Source organism: Bos indicus, chromosome 25, assembly GCF_029378745.1.
Source record: "Bos indicus isolate NIAB-ARS_2022 breed Sahiwal x Tharparkar chromosome 25, NIAB-ARS_B.indTharparkar_mat_pri_1.0, whole genome shotgun sequence".
NCBI classification, from domain to species: Eukaryota; Metazoa; Chordata; class Mammalia; order Artiodactyla; family Bovidae; genus Bos; species Bos indicus.
The window spans coordinates 19,712,367-19,736,384 of record NC_091784.1 but is presented as its reverse complement, the minus strand read 5'-3'; the positions used below and the strand labels follow the sequence as shown (position 1 = coordinate 19,736,384).

Genomic DNA, 24,018 nt, shown 5'->3' with positions numbered 1-24,018 from the left:
AACCCAGAGATGGAAAATCTTCCTCCTGAAACCATATAGAGCATGCATGAGTCTAGCAATGGGGACAGGAGATCAGTGGCTAGGATATTGTTGGATCCAAAAGTGGGAAACTGATCCAGGAGACATTTTTATCATTGGCAGCACGCCTTGAGATTCAATGAGGTTGGGAAAACCACATGAGAGTTTGGGAAGGAAGCAACAGATTTATTTCAGCCCATCCAGACACTCTTTGAAAGTCCACTGGCAAATACCATGTTTTGTGTATTGCTTCTCAGAGAAAATGAAAAACCTGGATCTGCTGTCAAAGGGCTTAGCAACTCCTTGAAGTTCACTTCTTGGGGAAGTCCCCAAGGACTAATTCTCCCTGTATCTTACCCATCTGTAGATTCTACTTTAGTAGACCACCACTGGACTCAGTTCTAGTCTAGAGTCTGCCACCAGTTCTGTGTCTCCTTGGGCAAGTTACACCCACTCTAGGAGCCTATTTCCTTACCTGCAACGAAGAATTTGGTACTAAATCACTGTTCCCCAAAGTGTGGCTTTGGTTACATTGTTAGTGTATGTGCTGCTGAAATGAGTGTACAAAGGGGTGTTTTTTTAATACTATTGATGGTACATGAGATGATTTTTGCCTGATGAATACTTTTTATCCTATATTTTTTTAACGTGTATTAATGAAAGCGTAACTAGCATATCAGACCTATGACTTCATGGATAATGTTACTTTCAGTTCAGTTCAGTCGCTCAGTCATGTCCAACTGTTTGCAACCCCATGAATCGCAGCACGCCAGGCCTCCCTGTCCATTACCAACTCCCGGAGTTCACTCAAACTCATGTCCATCAAGTCGGTAGGGTGATATTAAAGTAGATTTTTTTTTTTTATCCTTTCAAGAAAAACCTTAGAGGAACGATAGTTGGGGTGGTAAATGGATGTAGAAGATCATAAAGGTTGTGTAGGAATAGCTGATGTGTTTATAAGTTCTAAGACTAAGTAATTCTAGTGCAGTGCCATACTTTCTTTATGAAAGCCTTTGTGGTGATGGACTCAATAGACAGGTCTAAATTTGAGTGGCTTTAAAAAACTTGCTTAACTTAAGCAAATTGACAAATTTATTTTTATGCATTCATGGTGAAAATGCCCATAAGTTGGTTGTGTAGAATTTAAATTAGCATAGACTTTAGAAGTGGTGGCTTTTTTTAAATAACAAAGAATGAATAATGTTGCTTCCTCTCACTTTTAGCAGATTCCTCAAAACCTGGATTGATCTTTAGTTCTTTTCACCCCTTGTTGTTGGAACTCCCTAAGACAGGAGTTAGGGGTTCCCATTTGTTCTGTTGGGGAGGAAGAAAAAGCCACCCCCATCTCTTGAATACATGCATGCCTATGCCTGCTTTCTCTGTTCTGGAGATGCTGAGGCTGCCCCATCCTAATGATCTCTGCCTTACTTCTTCTTGGTAGCCTCTTTAAAGGTGCAGTGTGATGTATACCCTAAAATGAACATAAATTCTGAGGCAAGGTTTTTTAAAATTTCATATCACTTTTTGTTGTATTGGTTTTCACACAGTGGGAATCTTGAGAAGTAAAACGAGCAGTGGTAGAAATGAAATAAACTTGTGGGAGGTACTTTCTTTTTAAGCAAAACCCAGAAAAAATAGTGCAATCTTGATTGTGTAGTAGGAGCCAAGAAATCTGCTTTCAGATGTAGTCTATGATTTAGAGGTTTTTTTTTTTAAGTATTAATTATTTGTGTTACTTTGACATTTTCTGTGTATCTTAACACTGTCATCATTCATTATCTACATTTAGTTGTTAACCTCTCTTCTGTAAATGATATTGTTCTATTTCGTTCTCAACGTAAAGGGCCATTCATCTGATACAGCATCTTGTAATAAATTGTTTCATGTTTCAAACTGTAGTTTTTAAAAGTTGCTATAAAGATGGTTTCAAGTCTTTTATTTTTCTGAACCATGTGTTATCTAGTCAGTTCAGTTCAGTCGCTCAGTTATATCTGACTCTGCAACCCCATGGACTGCAGCATGCTAGGCTTCCCTGTTGATCACCAGCTCCTGAAGCTTGCTCAGACTCTGTCCATCGAGTCAGTGATGCCATCCAACCATCTCATCCTCTGTCATCCCCTTCTCCTCCGGCCTTCAATCTTTCCCAGCGTCAGGGTCTTTTCCAGTGAGTCAGATCTTCACATCAGGTGGCCAAAGCTTTAGCATCACTCCTTCCAATGAATATTCAGGGCTGATCTCCTTTAGGATTGACTGGTTTGATCTCCTTGCAGTCCAAGGGACTCTCAAGAGTCTTCTCCAGCACCACAGTTAAAAAGCATCAGTTGTTTGGCACACAGCATTCTTTATGGGCCACCTCTCACATCCATACATGACTACTGGAAAAACCACAGCTGTGGCTAGATGGACCTTTGTCAGCAAAGTAATGTCTCTGCTTTTTAATGTGCTCTCTAGGTTGGTCGTAGCTTTTCTTCCAAGGAGCAAGCGTCTTTTCATATCATGGCTGCAGTCACACCTACAGTGATTTTGGAACCCAAGAAACTAAAGTCTGTCACTGTTTCCATTGTTTGCCCATCTGTTTGCCATGAAGTGATGGGACCCGATGCCATGATCATAATTTTTGGAATGTTGAGTTTAAACCAACTTTTTCACTCTCCTCTTTCACTTTCATCAAGAGGATCTTCAGTTCCTCTTCACTTTATGCCATAACGGTGCTTGTCTGAGGTTATTGATATTTTTCCCAGCAATCTTGATTCCAGCTTGTGCTGCATCCAGCCCCAAGTTACTCATGATGTACTCTGCAGATTAAATAAGCAGGGTGACAATATACAGCCTTGAGGTACTCCTTTCCCAATTTGGAACCAGTCTGTTGCTCCATGTCCGGTTCTAACTGTTGCTTCCTGACCTGCATACAGATTTCTCAGGAGGCAGGTAAGGTGGTCTGGTAGTCCCATCTCTTGAAGAATTTTCCACAGTTTGTTGTGATCCACACAGTCAAAGGCTTTGGTATAGTCAGTGAAGCAGAGGTAGATGTTTTTCTGGAACTCACATGCTTTTTCTGTGATCCAATGGATGTTGGCAATTTGATCTCTGGTTCCTCTGCCTTTTCTAAATCTAGCTTGTACCTCTGGAGGTTCTCAGTTCATGTACCATTGAAGCCTGGCTTGGAGAATTTTGAGCATTACTTTACTAGCATGTGAGATGAGTGCAATTGTGTGGTAGTTTGAACATTCTTTGGCATTGCCTTTCTTTGGGGTTGGAATGAAAACTGACCTTTTCCAGTCCTGTGGCCACTGCTCAGTTTTCCAAATTTGCTGGCATATTGAATGCAGCACTTTCACAGCATCATCCTTTAGGATCTTTTAGTTATCTAGTCAAGATTAGGTTAAAATAGAACAAAATGGTGACAGTGCTGTAACTTAAGATTCTTTTCTTCCTTCATTTTTTCTCTGTCATTGGTTTAATACAAAGTTTTCACATGATTTCATAATGAGAAACTCTCAGATGTTCCCCAATCGAGGTGGCATCTAATGTTCCAAGCCACAAGCTCTCAAACTTTGTAAATTTTGGTTTTGTTATCCATACTATCTTGTCTCCCAAGAAGAAGTAGTAAATTGTATTACTTAGCATATTGGAAAAATCTGTATTCAAGACTATTTTGCAGGATTAAAAAAATCTCTTTTCTTGCTAAAGTCTGTTTCATGACTTGCACAATACTCATCCTTTGCACACATTTACAAGACCCACCTTACTCAGGGTAGGTGTCAGGTTTTTGACAGTCTGTTTCCCTTAGGGCTTCCCTGATGGCTCAGTGGCAAAGAATCCACCTGCAATGCAGGAGGTGTAGAATCTATCCCTGGGTTGGGAAGATCCTCTGGAGAAGGAAATGGCAGCTCACTACAGCATCTTGCTCCTTTCCTGTCTCCTGAGAAACCTGTATGAAGCAACAGTTAGAACTGAACATGAAACAACTGACTGTTTCCAGATTTGGAAAGGAGTGCGACAAGGCTGTGTATTGTCATTTTGCTTATTTAACTTATATGTGAAGTACATCATGTGAAATGCCATGCTGCATGAAGCACAAACTGGAATTAAGATTGCTGGGAGAAATATCAATCACTTGAGATATGCAGATGATACCATTCTAATGGCAGAAATTAAAGAGCCTCTTGGGCTTCCCTTGTGGCTCAGCTGGTAAAGAATTCGCCTGCAATGCAGGAGACCTGGGTTTGATCCCTGGGTTGGGAAGATCCCCTGGAGAAGGGAAAGGCTACCCACTCCAGTATTCTTACCTGGAGAATACCATGAACTGTATAGTCTGTGGGGTCACAAAGAGTCGGATATGACTGAGCGACTTTCACAAAGAACCTATTGATGAAGGTGAAAAAGGAGAGTCAAAAAGCTGACTTAAAACTCACCATTCAGAAAACTAAGATCATGATATCCAGTTCCATCGCTTCGTAGCAAATAGAAGGGGAAAAAGTAGAAGCATTGGCAAATTTTCTTTCCTTGGGCTCCAAAATCACTGTGGACGGTGACTGCAGCCATGACATTAAAAGACGCTTGCGCCTTGGAAGAAAAGCTGTGACAAACCTAGATAGTATATTAAAAATCAGACATTACTTTGCTGACAAAGGTCCGTATAGTCAGATTTATGATTTTTCCAACAGTCATGTATGTATGTGACAGTTGAATCATAAAGAAGACTTGAGCACTGAAGAATTGATTCTTTAGAATTGTGCTGGAGAGAAGGTTCCTAAGAGTCCCTTGGACTGGAAGGAGATGAAACCAGTCAATTGTAAAGGAAATTAACCCTGAATATTCTTTGTAAGGAATGATGCTGAAGCTGAAGCTCCAGTACTTTTTGGCCATCTGATGCAGAGAGCTGACTTGTTGGAAAAGAGCCTGATGCTGGAAAAGATTGAAGACAGAGGAGAAAGGGGTGGTAGAGGGATGAGATGGTTGGATGGCATCACCAACTCAATGAACGTGAATTTGAGCAAACCCTGGGAGATAGTGAACTGGCATGCCACCGTCCATGGGGTCACGACTTAGCAACTGAATAACAACTATTTCCCTAGGTGCAAAGGCTAGTCATTATTTACAGATAATTGCTGATGAGTCTGGAGAAATTCTGAAAGGGGATATGTAAGGATTGTGACTTTTATCCTTGGTCTATAGACTAGAATTTGCAAACCTAGAGTGAGGTTGTTTAACACCTTCTCTTCTTAGGAAATTGCCATTGGATCAGTCGGTCTTGGTTCAGATCTCTTGTGGGCAGCTGAATAGTTGGGCTTTTAAAAATGAAAAGTGAAAGTGAAGTCACTCAGTCTTGTCCGACTCTTTGTGACCCCATGGACTGTAGCCTATCAGGCTCCTCTGTCCATGGGATTTTCCAGGCAAGAGTGCTGGAGTGGATTGCCATTTCCTTCTCCAGGGGATCTTCTGACCCAGGAATCAAACCCGGGTCTCCTGCGTTGCCCACAGACGCTTTACCGTCTGAGCCACCAGGGAAGCTTAGGCACATAAAAAAATGCTTCTTTCCCAATCATAGAAATAGTTATCTCCATGATAGTATAACCTCCATCTATGGAGTATAAGTACTCAGGACCACAATTTATTTATTTATTTTTTTTAGGACCACACATTTAAAAAGATAAATTTAATACTGAGTCAGAATGAAAGATGTGCAAACGTAGTAGTAGAGTTCAAAACCTTTTCAGGCCATTCTTACACGTTTCTGGCGCCACTTTGGTTTTCTCTTGGTAGGCTAACCTTTTATTCATTGGGAGCCTTTTCACTTCTAAAATAAAGCCTTTTAGGATGCTGAAACTTGAACTTTAATGGTAAGTTAAAGTGAAAAAAAAAAAAGGTGTACTCAGAGACTTTCTAACTCTTGACTTTAAACCTTCCTTTTAGAGAACCAGACTTGCTTAATTTATTAGAGCATTTGCTTTTCTAAGTTTCCAGCTCACAACCATTCCGTGGCCCAGCAGAAAGAGATAATAAAAAGTTAAGTAACAGGTAAAAATCTTTTACAGTTGCCTTTTCCCCAGTTGGAAGCAGAATTTTTCTTTCCCTCTGGGCAGTTTGGCCTCTAAGCTCCTCCTTTTTCTGATTTGAAACTCTACTATTTGCGTACAGTGTTTAAATTGATTCACTCACAACCAAGTTCTGAATGTCTCCAGCATTAGTACCTTTGACTCAGGAAGCTTAAGCAAAAGATTATAATAGTGGTTTAACAGGACAAAACCTTTAAAAACATACTTGAAGGTTGTTTTTACTCAAGATTTCCAAACAGATACAAACTGTTTTCAAAGAAAAGCCAGTCTATGTGGTTTTCAACTTAGACATACATGAGCAGGGAAGCAGCTTTCCCAGATGGAATGTGGGTCTTTCATAGAGAACTTGTGAAGCTGAAAACTAGTCTTGTTAAGTCTTGGCCTCCAGACTTGATTCTTTCACTGTTATATTTAAAGTGAAGTATGTGTAGTCTGAATTTTTCTTAAGGATCAACTCTAGAATGGGGTGCATAGTGCTTCAGGGAAAATAAATGTGTTTATATGCTACCAGATTTTCATCTAGTAAATTTGAGTGTCTTTTGTGGACCTTGTTTTTAAAAGCTTTATGGTAAGAAAACGGATATAAAAACAAGTGAAGGTGTGAAGAGACAGAGAGGCTCTAGGTCACCTTGAAGGAGTCAGGAGAGGATTCCTATAAGAAGTAAAATCTGAGCTGGGATTGAAATACCAAGACTAGAGAAGGAGGAGGCATTCCAAACACAAGTAACAGTATGTGTAAAACTACAGTGAGTTAAGAGGCCATGGCATCTTGGGAAGCGGCAGACGTTTCAGTATGCCCGAGGGATGTGGAGTGAACAGGAGAAAGGCAGTAATTGAGGCTAAAGTAAAAAAAAAAACCTTGTATACCTTATTAAAGTTGTATTTGTAGGTGAAGGGGAGCTATTAAATAATTTTGAGTAGAGGCATGGCATATTCACATGGGCTATGTGTGTGTTGAAAAGATCACTCCAGTGGCAGTTTGGAAGAGAGATTAAAGGGAGCAATCCCAGAAGCAGGTACTGAGAGAATACTGCAGTAAAGATGGCAGAGGCCTGAACTGTAAAATTACTGAGGGAATGGTAGATATTCAGGAGTTAGAGCTTAACAAAGTTTGTCATAATCTGTTGAAAAGTTCTTTGCTTGCATATCCCACGTGGGTTTTAGGCTAAAAGGTGCTCAGCTCCAGAAGTTGCTCAGAGACCCAAGCTGATGTGGGTTCCAACATCATGTGTTGTACCATCTGTATTGTCTTGGTCACCATGGCAAGGGAAGAGATGGCTGAGATGTCTTGTGCACCTTTAGGCTTGGGCTTGGAAATGTAAGTATCAAATCTGCCTACAGCTCATTGTGTCATTTCTGCCTATACCTGTTTGGCCAGAAATGGACACATTTCCTCATCTAACTGAAGAGGCTGGGAAGCTGGGGGAACTGGTGAAATGTTGGATGAGCTTCTCTGTCTGTGCTACAGTGTAGGGTCGTAAGTGAGGTGCTTTATTTCTGAGTGTATTCCCTTATTTGTAAAATAGGAACATCAAGAGTACCAGCCTCACTCCCAGAGACTCTTTTAGAGGATCCCCAAGACACTTTTCATAGTATCTGAAAAACCAGATTCTCTTCTTGGTAGTACTGACATCATTTGTCCTTTATACTTTCATTCTCTCAGGAGTTTTATAGAGTCTACATGGTGTGTTATATCACAAAAGATTGAATGAGAAGCACATATGGGAAATTAGCTGTCTTCTAAGCCAGACCTTAGAGACATTTGCGAAAATGTAAAACAATGTTGTTGTTCTTATTAAGTTTTTGGAAATACAGTTATTTTTCATAAAATTGTCATTTATGTTAACATATAATGATTTATTATTGATAATTTATTTTTTAGAAGCTATTAGGAGAAGGCAATGGCACCCCACTCCAGTACTCTTGCCTGGAAAATCCCATGGACGGAGGAGCCTGGTGGGCTGCAGTCCGTGGGGTCGCTAAGAGTCGGACATGACTGAGCAACTTCACTTTTACTTTTCACTTTCATGCATTGGAGAAGGAAGTGGCAACCCACTCCAGTGTTCTTGCCTGGAGAATCCCAGGGATGGCGGAGCCTGGTGGGCTGCCATCTATGGGGTCACACAGAGTCGGACACGACTGAAACGACTTAACAGCAGCAGCATTATTTTCTTAGACTTCCCCTTTCCCTAATTCTTCAATATTTTTGTTCTTTGTACTATACATACTTCGATAACCTTGCTTAAAATGCATACATATATGATAACACATTATGTGTCTTTATTTTTATTTTTAAAATTTTTATCTTATATTAACAGTGTTAGTTTCAGATATATAGTAAAGTGATTATCCAAACACAGGTATCTATTCTTTTTCAAATTCTTTTCCCATTTAGTTATTACAGAGTATTGAACAGAATTCTCTGGGGGTGCTTGTTGTAGGTCCTTGTTGGTTATCTATTTTAAATATAGCAGTGATGTTTTAAATGAATTAATACAATATTTTTTAATTTTTCAGTTAAAAAAAGTACCAGCCTCATAGTGCAGCTTTAGGGATTAACTGATGTCACAACTCTAAAATGCCTAGCATTGTGTCTGGCACAATAAAGATATTGGAGGGAATCTTTAAGTTTGATCTTGAATTTTTCTTATTATGTGCTGTAGGTGGGTGTCCTGTCATGTCCGACTCTTTTGCAACCCCATGGACTGTAGCCTGCCAGGCCCCTCTGTCCATGGAATTTCCCAGGTAATACTGGAGTGGAGTGCCATTTCCTTCTCCAGGGGATTATCCCAACACAGGAGTCAAACCTGAGTCTCCTGAATCTCCTGCATTGGCAGAGGGATTCTTTACCACTGAGCCACCTGTTATTATTTACTTAGTGGATTATAACCAACAATTAAAAACCAAGTTAAAAAAAGAAGCAGCGTAAATTAGAGTTCATCATCGAAGTGAGTAAATATTGCTTCATAAGTTGTATGTGTGTGTATGTATATATATGCATTTGGTCAGGATATAACTTGTTTCTCACAGATTGTTGAAGTTCAAGTTGGAAAGACACTGATTTAGTTCAAGCTCTCATTTTACAGTGACTGAAAGACTTAAATATACTAAACAAAAAAATGACTGTATTCTACTGTACTTTTTTGAAAGAGGCAGTTTAAACTGCGTTAATGTGTTTACTTATTTTTGGTTGCCCTGGGTCTTCGTTGCTGTGCACAGGCTTTCTCTAGTTGGGGCGAGTGGGGGCTGCTCTCTGTTGCAGTGCGCTGGCTTCTCATTGCAGTGGCTTCTCTTGTGAAGCTCCTAGGTGCCTGGGCTATAGTAATTGCAGCACACGAACTCAATAGCTGTGACTCACGAGCCTTAAAGAGTGTGGGCGCCAGTTGTTGTGCGTACTGGCTCAGTGGTTGTGGTGCAACAGGCTTTAGTTGCTCCACAGCATGTGGAATCTACCAATATCAAGGATCAGACGCATGTCCCCTGCATTGGCAGGCAGGTGTCCATCCACTGTACCACCAGGGAAGTCCATGTTTTCAAAAAGTAGGCTTGAAAAACATTATCCTTAACTTTGAGAAAGAGTAGAACATGGATTTGAATTTAGAAAGTGTTTGTTAGATGCCAGTTAGCCCTTTTCATTTTACCATATACACTTCCTGCCTTCTTGGAACTGTAATCTAAGATGTAGTCACTAAAACAGTAACATCTTTTCTGTACTTGTCATTTTTTGCCAGCTCCTGAGAGCCATGAATATATATGTTCCATAGGGGTAAAATGCAGAATAGTAGAAATAATTATTTATTATAATAGGGGGTCATCATAGACAATAAAAAATATTCAGTCAGAAGAACTTACTGAGGAAGGAGTTAATGAAATATTTTCTTTTTCTGTTTTTTCTGTTTTTGACCTGTAAGAAACAAGTACGAAACTTGTATTTAAGTTTAGCAAAGTATTTAAGTGACTTCTCTTACAATGAGTAGTGATGTCAGCAAACTGATGTGCAGTGAGCAACCTGCTGTGTCTTTTTCAGAGCAGTGGTGGATAATAATGCTTCCATTTTGATTAGCCCATGCTGAGTGAATAGGAGTTAATCCTGGCTGCCTGGCAGAAGTAGATTTGTTATATAATTTATGGTACCCAGAAGCCCTTTGAGGAGGTCTTTATCATCTTATTATCCAGACAGTATCCATCTAGGCCTGAAGATTAATTTTTGTTGTTCTCATCTAGTTCCACCAGACTGATTTAACAGCAACTTGCTGTTAAATGCTGGCACTTGGTTTTTGCTTTTGACACAAAGGTATGCTAATCAAGAATGGCTGTTAGGAATCCTGTAATGTTTCAATTAGTGATTTATTGTCATTTAGAGGGTTTTGTCCCCCCCCCCCCCCCCCATTAAACTGATTTAACTTCTGAAAAATGAGTCAATTCAGGGTTTCAAACATTTCTTCTTCAACTAGCCACCAGAAAAGGTTTACTAATGACTCTGTCTTGTAAATTGCTGCTGCGGTTCATTTGTGTCAGTCCCATCACTGCTGAAACAAATGCAGGAGGAGTGTCAGTTTAGTTTTCCTCTGTCTGGCACTTGGACTTCTTAACTCTATTACTGGAGATGCCTGCTGTTAAACAACCTGTACTCTTTTTTATGACTTGCTGAGAAGTCATGTGGTACTGTGATCCCTGTCCCCAACTACCAGCCTTTAAACTTACAATTTTCAATGTATTGTGTTAAAACAGACTTCTAATTCTGGATATTTTTCTTTTCAGTTTTAAACCTAAAGGTGGAAGTTCTGTTTTTAGAAAATACTCTCATAGAAAAGTCACTGGTGTTGCTACCCCAAATACTAGGCCTAAGGGTGGGAAGAGCAAGAGCTGACTGTTTCACATGGCTAAGCAGAATGTGTGGGCTCGTCTGCCAGCCAGCAGAGGTGGAAGCTGCCCTTTGCTTTCTTGGCAAGTACATCTGGCTGTGAAGGCCCTGATTAGTACTTTAGGTTTTGGCCTTTTCTTGGCAGTTATGTGAAACATAGTCTATTGTCTCCAGTGGTTCTAAAGAGATGCAGAGCCTTGATGGTCCACATCCCTTATCCTCTTTACAGGAAATGTGCTTCATCCCTCAGAATTAAAAGCCAATCTGTCATCAGGCAAATTTTTAAAAATACTACAGTGGAAAAAAATATCTTAAGTAGTGTAAAACTTAAAGTGAGTTCTTCATGTTCACTATATAATAGCATGCAAACAAGCTGCTGGCTTTTGCCCTTACATCTCTAGACACCTAGAAGTCATTCCTTTGTTTGTTGTGATAGAGAAGAAGCAGTTTGGACCAGCACCAGGAGGTTTTTCATTGCTTGGAGAACCCTTGGAGCTTCGTACAGTGCTGCACGGCTATGGCTTGAATAAACTGTCTGGACTTTCACCCTTGCTTGAAGGACAGGCAGGACTGATTTCCATTATTATGTGGATTTTTTCCAGGGGACTAAGTTGCAGGTCAAAAAGAGGTACTACAGGGTGAACATCTCCCAATTTCAGCTTCAAATTTTGGCTTTTGCTGTGTTTGAGGTGAAAATTAACTTGTAGAATAAGGAGAGATGGGACTATATACTGCTGACTGAGAAGCTGTGTTTGTATCACATTATCTGGTTAACTGATGAGGTAGGGAATAATTTGAAACAATGAGACAATTTCCTGTTTTCTCTTTGAGGGTAGTGGGGTGTTGAGAGGCAGGGTGTCCAGGGATTGGATCTTAGGAACCAGCTCTTGAGTGGTGAAATTAAGGCCTACTCTACATCCTTAGGGCTTAGGTTCCTTGACTGTTGAGTATTTGATAACAATATAGAATTGGTACAAATAGCTATCATCTATTGAGAACTAACTGTGCTACGGACAGTGCTAAGCATGTCGTACTTATCATTTATTTAATTTTGAGTTAATACATTTAAGTGCATAGACTAGTACCTTGTACAGAGTACTCAATAAATATCAGAGAGTATTATTCAATAGATATATCAAAACACTTACATGATAAAGCTTAGGTGCCCAGGACAAAATGCTGAATAAAATAATTTCCACTCTCATGGAAATTGCTTTCTGGTAGGGGGAGTGGACAATAAATAAGTTAACAAGAATTTCAGAGAGTGGTATGTGCTAAAGAAATAAAGTAGTGTGCTGGATCAGAGGGCGATGGTACTTTAGATTGGTTGGACAAGGAATACATCTCAGCATTTGAACTGAAATCCTCTGATAGGAAGGGGCCATTTATTCTTCACAGTGACCCTTTGTCCCAATTTTCAGGTGAGAAAACAGAGATGCAGGGTGACTAAGTATGTGTGGAAAGTGAATAGAGCTGGGCTGTACAGACCCTATCATTCTGCATCCAAAGCATAGCATGTCCTTCCCAGAAGGGCAGCTGTAGGAGTTGAACTATATGCAGTTGGTTTTGAGTAAAAGAAATGGAGGTGGTTGCAGTGCAGGTAAAACCCTCAGGCAATTCAGAAAAGTTGTAATTTCATGGACCGCCCCCCAGTCCTGGGTTGCAAAATTTGAGTATGAGTGTGTGTATGTATGTACATTTTATTCTGGAATCCAAAGCTATCTTCAACTTTTCAAAGGTGATGACAAAAACAGCCTGTGCACCACTGCTTTCTTTTAGGATGTTTTTCATATTGTTTTGGAAAGTAAGGCCTACTTGCTAGGGCAGAGTCGTTTTTTGTTTGTTTGTTTGTTTTTTTCACTTTGGTGATATATTATTTACAAATCTCTGCTTCTATACAGGATAACAAGGGCACTATTTTTTAAAAAGAACGAGATAAAATGGCATCGCTGATGTGGCCAGTGGGCCCAGGCCCCACTGCTCGGTCCTGGGAAGGAGTGCCTGGTCTGGAGCCTTCTGGCCAGCAACCTGCCACTGGGTCAGGGGCTGATGCAGCCCCCTACCCTCCCACCCCATCCATCTGGTGTTGCAGCCGGCCTGGCAGAGTGAGGGCAGAGCTGACAGAAGTCTTGCTGCTGCAGGTAGACGCCAGTCCCCCACGTGTCCTCAGTGAGCGGCAGTCCCGGAGGGCCCAGGCATGGCCACCGTGCTCAGAGGACCTGCTTTATGCTGGAGGTGGAAATGTCCAGGAGCTGCCCGTCCACATAGGGGTTTAGCTTGTCCTTGTCTTGGCAGAGCGTCCACACGTACAGCATTTGCAGTACCGTCTCCAGGTCGCCCTCGACCACCTTGCCTTTGGAGTTCTTGATCAGCATCACCATCTGGGCCTGGAAGGGGATGATCAGCACAGGCCCCTGCTCCATCATCGTGCCCATGGCCATATCAATGTTGTCAGTGTCCACGATACAGGAGTGCAACTGGAGGGCCAGACCCTTGGCCTGCTGGATCAGGTTGGCCAGTTGGCTGTAGATAGCTTCATAGCACCAGTCTTTGAGAATGTCAAGCTCCTGGGAAATCATGGCTTCCAGAACGTTGGGGATGATGTTGTTCTTGCCCTGCTACAGGAAGCAGTCCTTATTGATGGTGGGGTCTACACGCAGGATCTCTGAGCACCTCTGACATCTCCATCTTCGAGAACAGGCCTCCCAGCAAGCCTGTGATCTTGTCTGTCAGTACACTGGACGCCCGGATGAAGGCGTCGTCACTCTCGTCATATTTCATTTTCATCTTGAAGAACCGATTGAACACCACATTTTTGTCCCTGAAGTCCTTCTACTGCTGGTAACACTTGGAGTCCTTGTGTAGCACGACCCGCAGCGCCTCCTCGTTGCCCTCAAACATTTTCTCTTCCTTGAATTTCTCTCCGTCGAACTCCTTCCTTTTCCAGGGCCGCTCAGGCCACCGGTAGGGCCCGGTCTGTCCCAGGATGCTCTCGTCGATCTCCTTGACAGACTCCACGTCCTGGGAGAGGGCTTTGAAGGCAGTGGTCCAGCCGAGCTTCTCCCCACCTTTGGACACCAATTTGGTAGACTGCTTGGCGGTCTTGGCTGCTGTTTCCACACTCTTCTTGATATTTCTGCCAAGGTCACTTTTACTGACTTCGTCAAGACTCTCCTTGACAATGCCCATGATCTCCCCTAGCTTCTTCCTGATCACCTCGCTCGTCCGCTGGGTTTTCAGTTCAGTGGTTTTGTCTTTCCTCCTGGCTTCCTGAAACACATCTGACTCTTCCAGGTTCTTGGCCTTGTTTTGGAACTTTTTATACTTTCTTTCATTTCTTTGTTTTTGGCTAATTCCTCTTTGATTTTATTGAGCAAACCAGAGAGAAACCCTTTTCTGTTTCCAGAGGAATAGGATTTGGACAGAGTTAGCTCTCCCCTCGGCTGGGCAGCTGGTGGGTACCATGGGGTAGTGCCCCTAGATTGTGGCTGGACAGGAGATGGACTCTGCTGCCAAAATATCTCTGTGGGTAGCAGCACCAGCCTGCCCACAGTGCTGCCGCTGCCATGGTGGAAGATCCTGTGTGCTAGGGCAGAGTTTTAATAGAAAGCATTGAAAATGATCATTCAGTTCAATTGCTCAGTCTATTCAACTCTTTGCGACCCCATGGTCTACAGCATGCCACACTTGCCTGTCCTTCACCATCTCACGGAGCTTGCTCCAACTCATGTCCATTGAGTTGGTGTTGCCACCCAACCATCTCCTCCTCTGTCATCCCCTTCTCCTCCTGCCTTCAGTCTTTCCCAACATCAGGGTCTTTTCTAGTGAGTCGGCTCTTCTCATCTGGTGGCCAAAGTATTGGAGCTTCAGCTTCAGCATTACTCCTTCCAACGAATATTCAGGACTGATTTCCTTTAGAATTGACTGATTTGATCTCCTTGTAGTCCAAGGGACTCTCAAGAAGCTCCATCACTACAGTTCAAAAGCATTAATTCTTTGGCACTCAGCCTTTTATCCAACTCTCACATCCGTACATGGCAACTGGAAAAACCACAGCTTTGACTAGACAGACCTTTGTCAGCCAAGTAATGTCTGTGGTTTTTAGTATGCTGTCTAGGTTTGTCATAGCTTTTCTTCCAAGGAGCAAGTGTCTTTTAATTTTATGGCTGCAGTCACCTTTCTCAGTGATTTTGGAGCCCAAGAAAATAAAGTCTGTCACTGTTTTTGTTGTTTCCCCATCTATTTGCCATGAAGTGATGGGGCAAGACGCCAGATCTTAGTTTTCTGAATTTTGGGTTTTAAGCTAGCTTTTTCACTCTCCTCTTTCACTTTCATCAGAGGCTCTTCAGTTTGTCTTGGCTTTCTGCCATAAGGGTAGTGTCATCTACATACCTGGGGTTATTGATACTTATCCTGGCAATCTTGATTCCAGCTTGTGCTTCATCCAGCACAAGTACATCTCATGATGTACTCTGCATATATGTTAAATAAGCCTGGTGACAATATGCAACTTTGATGTACTCCTTTCCCAATTTGGAACCAGTCCATTCTTGGACTGCATACAGGTTTCTCAGGAAGTAGGTAAGGTGGTCTGTTATTCCCATCTCTTGAAGAATTTTCCATAGTTTGTTGTGATCCATAGTCAAGGACTTCAGCATAGTCAGTGAAGCAGAATTAGATGTTTTTTCTGGAATTCTCTTGCTTTTTCCATGATTCAACAGATTTTGAAAATTCGATCTCTGGGTCCTCTGCCTTTTCTAAATCCAACTTGTACATCTGGAAATTCTTGGTTCATGTACTGCTGAAGCCTCACTTGGAGAATTTTGAGCATTACCTTAGTAGCATATGGAATGAATGCAGTCATGCAGTAGTGTGAACATTCTTTGGCATTGTACTTCTTTGGAATTGGAATGAATACTGATCTTTTACAGTCCTGTAGTCACGATTGAGTTTCCCAAATTTGCTTGCATATTGAGTGCAGCACTTTCACAGCATCATCTTTTAGGATTTGAAATAGCTCAACTGGAATTCCATCACCTCCACTCACTTTGTTCATAGTGATGCTTTCTAAGGCCCCCTTGACTTCGCACTCGAGGATGTCTGGCTCTAGGTTAGTGATCACATTAGCATGGTTATCTGGGTCATGAAGATCTTTTCTGTACAGTTCTTCTGTGTATTCTTGCCACCGCTTCTTAATATCTTCTGCTTCTGTTAGGGCCATACCATTTCTGTCCTTTATTGTGTCCATTTTTGCATGAAACGTTCCCTTGGTATCTCTGGTTTTCTTGAAGAGATCTCTAGTCTTTCCCATCCTGTTGCTTTCCTCTATTTCTTTGCATTGTTCACTTTTCTCCTTTGCCTTTCTCTTCTCTTCTTTTCTCAGCTATTTGTAAGGCCTCTTCAGACAACCATTTTGCCTTTTTGCATTTCTTCTAGGGGATGGTCTTGATCACTGCCTCCTGAACAGTGTCACAAACCTTTCTGTCCATAGTTCTATGGGCAGTATGTCTATCAGATCTAATCCCTTGAATATATTTGTCACTTCCACTGTATAATCATAAGGGATTTGATTTAGGTCATACCTGAATGGCCTAGTGGTTTTCCCTACTTTCTTCAAGTCTGAATTTGGCAGTAAGGAGTTCTTGATCTGAGCCACAGTCAGCTCCTGGTCTTGTTTTTGCTGAGTGTATAGAGCTTCTCCATCTTTGGCTGCAAAAAATATAATCAATCTGATTTCGATATTGACCATCTGGTGATGTCCATGTGTAAAATTGTCTCTTGTGTTGTTGGAAGAGGGTGTTTGCCATGACTGGTGCCTTCTCTAGCAAAACTCTGTTAGCCTTTGCCCTGCTTCATTTTGTACTCCAAGAACAAACTTGCCTGTTACTCCAGGGATCTCTTGACTTCCTGCTTTTGCATTCCAGTCCCCTATATTTTTAATTTAATTATCTGCTTATCTTTCCCCTCATTAATGTACCCTTTGGTCTCATGCCATATGAGTGCACATTTGTGAAATAAGTAACTTGACCAAAAAAAAAAGGAAAAAAAGGTCCAAACACTGGGGCCTCAGGTTTCAACCTACAGGGAATATATTTCCAATAAAGACACACTAACGTGAGCATTTCCTATCACTGTCTTCAAAACCTGAATACTTTCTAAATAGACTTTTTAGTACTTGACACCAAAGAGAAATTGTTTCCGTAATAGTAATTGAAACCAAGAGAGTAGCAAAGTTCTGGTCAGGTCTGGTCTTTCAGTTTCATAGGATGTGGTTTAGATCCAGTAGCCTATGTTAGTCAGAAGATTGATCATATTATTGCATAGGGGAAGACTTACAGGAGTTTTTACTTTGCAGTCATTCACGTGGTGTCTGAGTGCTGGGAGGAGGTTCTTCCTTGGAAACGTGAAGATGACACAAGCATACACAGTAGGATAAAGCAGCTGAAAGTGCTCTGTGGTACTTTTGTTTGAAGGATGCTTAAGATGGTAAGAATTACAAGAAAGATTCTTTTTCTCTTAGTCATATCATCTTTCAAATAGCATCCTCATGGTCCACCCAGTTGTCATGAGATTTTACAATTTGCTCAAGTTTGGGATCATTGGTCCTAGTGTTCAGCTAAGAAGTCTCTTGATATATTTGGTTGAAACTGTGGCCTGCTAAGTTGGTCTCTGACCATGGTATCAGGTCTTCTGTTTCTTTGCTCTGTAAGTAGATCTGAGTGATATAGTTGGTCTTGGTCGGGACTGTTTCTGTTGTGACAGGAAAACTGACATCTGGCTTATGCTAAAGGAGAATTAACTGGCTCATACAACTGTGAGGTTCAGGCTTTGATCTGACTTTAGGTACAGTTGGATTCTGTACTCAAATAATGCCTTTAAAAAACTGATTTTGTCTCTTGGCACTGGTTTTATTCTTCTGTCTTACACACATTTAAATTGAGACCCATCTGATAAGAAGAGATAGTTTAACCCTCACAGTGACCCTTGGATAGGCATTATTATTTTCTTTGGTGCTCTTTCTTCCTGATAAGAAGACCAAAGCAGCTCCAACCTTCCTTGCTTTTAGTGCTAAGATTCACTTTGTCTGACTTAGGTCTCCTGCATATTCCTGACCCAGTTGTTGAAAGCCAAGGGCATATGGAGACTTTGGTGGGCTTGAGTCACATAGTTCATTATGTGAACTTACCCAACATGAATGACTAAGAGTGAGGGAGTTGGATCTTTCTAGTGAAGAAAATGAGTGACCAACTGATGAAGAACCTGGATGCTGGGGGAGCAGATGAGTCTCTGCTGCAAGCCTTTGATCCAGTCTGAAGCTAAAAGGCCATATATTAAGTCTGTGGTCTGAATCCAGACTATTAACCATTTTAAGTACACCATAGTTCCATTTGAATGAAATTCTTGCTCCCTGGACATGTGATTCACTCAGGTTCAACTGCATGGGTTGAACCTGAATATATAGGTCAGGCCCTTCTACCCCCAATGCTAAACTTAGGATAGTTCTGTTCAGTTCAGTTCAGTCGCTCAGTTGTGTCTGACTCTTGGCGACCCTGTGAATTGCAGCACCCCAGGTCTCCCTGTCCATCACCAACTCCCGGAGTCCACCCAAACCCATGTCCATCAAGTCTGTGATGCCATCCAGCCATCTCATCCTCTGTCGTCCCCTTCTCCTCCTGCCCCCAATCCTTCCCAGCATTAGGGTCTTTTCCAGTGAGTCAACTCTTTGCATGAGGTGGCCAAAGTTTTGGAGTTTCAACGTATGATAAGGGGACTATTATTCATTAGATCTATTACTATCTTTAGACTGTTATTCATTAGATGGTCTTTATCTTTTTTGTGTGTGTATGGGACATGGGGAAAGGTTCATTTTCTTTTGAAAGAATAAATCTGGAATTTAGATACTATTGAAACATGATTAATCTCTTTCTGTCCCCTGCTCTGCACGCCACCCCCATCATTTAACAGTACTGTCTTGAAATCCTTGGAGCTAAAATTGTTGGATTTGTCAATCTTTTGATGCAATTTATAATGAAGTAAATGGTCTCTCATGTTTTCCATCCTCCTCTGGCAGTTTGATATTTTTCCTAAAATATAATGTCTAAAAGTACTTTTTAAAAGTAAGGAGTTGGGTTTTGTTTTTTTTTTTAAGAAATTGAATTAGTTGACATATTACCAGGTGATGTTGGGAGAAATACACACTCCTAGTACAGTCCCATTGTATAAGCTGACACTACTTTTTTTGAATTCAGATTGATTTTATGTGGTGACTCAGCTGATAAAGACCCTTTCTACAGTACCAGAGAACCAGGTTCAATCCCTGGGTCAGGAAGATCCCCTGGAGAAGGGCATGGCAACCCACTCCAGTATTCTTGCCTGGAGAACTCCGTGGACAGAGGCACTTGGGCTGTAGTCCATGGGGTTGCAAAGAGGCAGATACTGAGTGACTAATACTTTCACTTTTCATACACACACACATACACTTATAATATGTTTTTGCATAGTCTTTGATCTGTTGTTCCACTTCTGGGAGTTTATTCTCAGGAGCTGAATTTTAGCTGCATATTCTGTTTATTATCCCAATATTGTTTATAATAGTGAACTGTTGGAAGCAAACTCAATGTCCCACCATTAGAGTTTAAACTGTCAAACTGTCAATGAAAGACATATCTGGCAATTAAATATGTTTTAACAGAGAGTCAACCTTTCTGCAACCCTTCTGTAGTGTAGCACCAAATTTTTGTTTGACAGATTGAAGTCATAGGCAATAAATAGTTTATGGGTTATGTGAAATAGCTGGTGTGTCAGTGGTAATACTGCCACAGTCTTGGTAGTACGGCCATTAATTTTCAGCTCTTTTAAAGCATTTGATGAGGGAAGATTTATATGAAAAAGTGTTTTCAAAACAGTTTGCAAAATAGAATGTACATTATGACTCAGTTTTGTTTAAAGGTTGGATATGTGTACTGTTAACATGCATTTATTTATTTATGTGTGCCACCTATATGCTTATATAGACCACTGAAAGGATATATTCCAAAATACTAATTTAGGTGAAGGGATTGTGTCGGTAAGTTGTGTTCAACTCTTTTGGGACCCCCATGAACTGTAGCCTCCCAGGCTTCTCTGTCCATGGGATTTCCCAGGCAAGAATACTGGAGTGGGTTGCCATTTCTTTTTCCAGGAGATCTTCCCAAGATGGGTCGAACCAGAATCTCTTACATTGGCAGGAGGATTCTTTACCACTGAGCCACCTGGGAAGCGGCAGATGGTGGGGTACTAGGGGACTTTTTCTCTTTATGGTACTCCATATTTTCTAAACTTTACAGAATAACTGTGTAATGGTTTTGAATTTTGCAGTGGGAAATAAAGCCTTAGTGGTCTTACTTCTCTAACCAGCTTACTGATGTAATTGAAAAAAGATATTCTTTTATTATACAGATCTTTTTTCTGTCCCTCTTCCTTTTCTTATCTACTAAGCTTTAGCAATCAGCTTCCATCATGGATCTCTGGGGCAAAATGATAAATGTGGCCTTAATGAATTTGGATTTTTTTTTTTAAGAATTAGCAAACATTTAAATGTTAGCAAACATCACATTTGTTACCATGTGATGAACATGAGAGCTGTTTAGAAGAAATGTGGCTTTAGAAACTACATCTGTACATGTGTGGTCATTCAGGTGCCCCTCTAAGAAGATAGTTGCATGCAGTCATTTATCATCTTTATATTGGATTCCTTTCTCATCTTTTGACTCGTTTCATAGTTTCCTTTCTTGCCTTTCTTAGATACAAAGACCATATCTCAACTCCAGTTAACTATTTTTCGTCAGTAACTACTGAATTCTATAGGTGACTGAAAAGTGAACAGTTGATGTGGTGATTGGGTGTTTGAGGAATGATTATCTAGTAAATGTAAATAATCTGGTAGATGTCTGGGATAGCTCATACCATATGCTAATTGGAAGCAGGCAGTTGGTGCCTAACCAGTGGTTTTACTTTCAGTTTGACCTAATGAGGCCTGTATTCTGAGGATGAGCTGCAAGCTAAAACCAGAGTTAAAGAGTATAGCGGTCAGGCTATTTTTATCATGGTACCATGGAGCAACATCAGGTCAAGAAGCAACAGTTAGAACTGGACATGGAACAACAGGCTGGTTCCAAATTGGGAAAGGAGTATGTCAAGGCTACATATTTTCACCCTGCTTATTAACTTATATGCAGAGTACATCATGTGAAATGGGGGGCTGGATGAAGCACAAGCTGGAATCAAGACTGCCAGGAGAAATTTCAATAACCTCAGATATGCAGATGACACCACCCTTATGGCAGAAAGCGAAAAAGAACTAAGAGCCTCTGATGAAAGTGAAAGAGGAGAGTGAAAAAGTTGGCTTAAAGCTCAACATTCAGAACACTAAGATCATGGCATCCGGTCCCATCATTTCATGGCAAATAGATGGGGAAACAATGGAAACAGTGACAGACTTTATTTCTTTGAGCTCCAAAATCACTGCAGATGGTAACTGCAGCCATGAAATTAAAAGATGCTTGCTCCTTGGAAGGAAAGCTATGATCAACCTAGACAGCATATTAAAAAGACAAACATTACTTTGTCAACAAAGGTCTGTCTAGTCAAAGCTATAGTTTTTCCAGTAGTTGTGTATGGATGTGAGAGTTGTACTGTAAGGAAAGCTGAAGAATTGATGCTTTTGAACTGTGGTGTTGGAGAAGACTCTTGAGAGTCTCTTGGACTGCAAGGAGATCCAACCTGTCTATCCTAAAGGAAGTCAGTCCCGAATATTCATTGGAAGGACTGATGCTGAAGCTGAAACTCCAATACTTTGGCCACCTGATGTGAAGAACTGACTCATTAGAAAAGACCCTGATGCCGGGAAAGATTGAAGGTGGGAGGAGAAGAAAATGACAAAGGATGCGATGGTTGTATGGCATCACTGACTCGATGGACATGAGTTTGAGTAAGCTCCGGGTGTCGGTGATGGACAGGGATGTCTGGAGTGCTGTAGTCCATGGGGCCACAAAGTCCATGGGGCCACTACTGAGCGACTGAACTGAACTGATGGAACATAAACCCAAGACGGCCCTCTGTTTGTAAACAGTAAATTTAGCTAATGAAAAAGCTGGTGCAGAAACACAGAGAGTAACCAGCTTAGAAATCTGATGCCCCTTATGATGTCCACTTTGCACATGAGTGTACAGTCAGACTTGTCCAGATCAATAGTGACAGCAAAAATATTCCAAGTGTGGGTCACTAAAATAATTCAGCTCTTTTTTGGTTATTTTGAGTCATGTGGGATTAAATATGTAGCAGCTCTGGAACCCAGAGACCAAAAATGCTTGATTCTTTGGTATTTGGGAACTTTATAATATGTATGTATTGACTTTGTTGAATTTGGCAAGTAGTATTTGTTCTGGCCAGCCCACAGTGGCCTCAGTCCTCAGACCTCAGTTGCATATATATTCTCAATATATTTGAAGTATGCAAGGTAAGGAACATAAGAATCCTTCAAAAAGAAGGAGAAATTATTTTGTACAAAGCTAACTGGTCTTAGTCCTGTGACCTAAGATTATTTTACAGAAATATAACCAATTGGTTTATTTTCTTTTTAAAAAAATTTATCTTCCCTTCCTTCCTCCCTGTTTTCCCCCATCCTCCTCTTCTTTTTGTAGTTTTGAGATTGGTGGATTTAGAAAGTCATGTGTTCCTACCCATCCCTAACTGGAACTGCTGTCTTAGCTTGCTGCTTGCAGTACATTTTAGGACAAAAAGTCTTAAAAGCATGAAAATAGCAGACACGCCTCATTTGCTTTGGCAGAGGGAACAGCTTTTTCTCCCAAGTAGCTCTAGGTAAAACCTAATCTCCAAAGGTGATCTTGTAAGTTCCAAATGACAGAAAGCAGAAGACCTTGGATTTTAAAGTACTCCCTCCAGTCTTTCCTCCTTGTTTGTTATTTTTGCAAGTTTACTTTCTAAGAGGTAGTTTAGAAATGGATACTACCCATTTCCCGACTGTTTCTCAGGTCATTCAGCATCTACATCTGCCAGTTGGCATCAAGAGACTCTTGTGGTCTTGCTTTGAGACTCCTCAGGGGCATGGCTTTTGCCACTATAGCTGCTTCAGCCCCTGGCAGCTGGGTGTCTGGCATATATGGTAAGAAGTAAAAACATGTGCCCAATTAGCTATACAAATGGTTTGGATGAAAGTTGGAAAGATGGGTTTCTTACTGCTGTAATATGTAAAAGCACTAACGTTTGCTAGTGGCGTCTTGCTTCTGAATAGACTCTGGTGCTGGTGCTAAGTTGCTTCACTCGTATCGGACTCTGTGCGACACCAGAGACAGCAGCCCACCAGGCTCCCCCGTCCTTGGGATTCTCCAGGCAAGAACACTGGAGTGGGTTGCCATTTCCTTCTCCAATGCGTGAAAGTGAAAAGTGAAAGTGAAGCCGCTCAGTAAGCATCAGACTCTTCATGACCCCATGGACTGCAGCCCACCAGGCTCCTCTGTCCATGGGATTTTCCAGGCAAGAGTACTGGAGTGGGTTGCCATAGACTCTAGGTGGGAACAAATGGGAGAGGTGGACTGGATCATTTCCTTCTTTCAAAGAAGTCATCAGAGTAGACCTCAGGTGCCTTGCTGACATTGGCTTTTGGTACCAGCATTTGCCTCCTCATTTTTTTTTAAGCTCCCAACCAGGTACAACAATGAGCCAGCTTGCTCTATTTTCCGTATCACCTGTGCTTATTCTTAGTCTTGTGTTTGACTCTTTGTGACCCCTTAGACTAGCTTGCCAGGCTCCTCTACCCATGGAATTTTCCAGACAAGAATGCTGGAGTGGGGTGCCATTTCCTATTCTAGGGGATCTTCCACACTCAGGGGTTGAACCCATGTCTCTTGCATCTCCTGCATTGGCAGGCGGTTTCTTTACCACTAATGCCACCTGGGAAGCCCATATGTTATATGTCAGGGCCTTTGTCTTAGCCTGCAGAGATCACACTAAGATGATTAAGAGAGGGAAGGGTGCAAAAACAGTGTCACCTTTCACCTCTTGTTCAGATTGGAATAG

At 41.3% G+C, this 24,018-nt stretch overlaps 1 pseudogene; it reads right to left on the bottom strand.

The window, feature by feature from the left end:
* Positions 1–11,413: 11,413 nt before the first annotated feature.
* On the bottom strand, positions 11,414–17,302 carry LOC139179586 (mitochondrial import inner membrane translocase subunit TIM44 pseudogene; annotated as a pseudogene).
* Between the last annotated feature and the right edge of the window lie 6,716 nt (positions 17,303–24,018).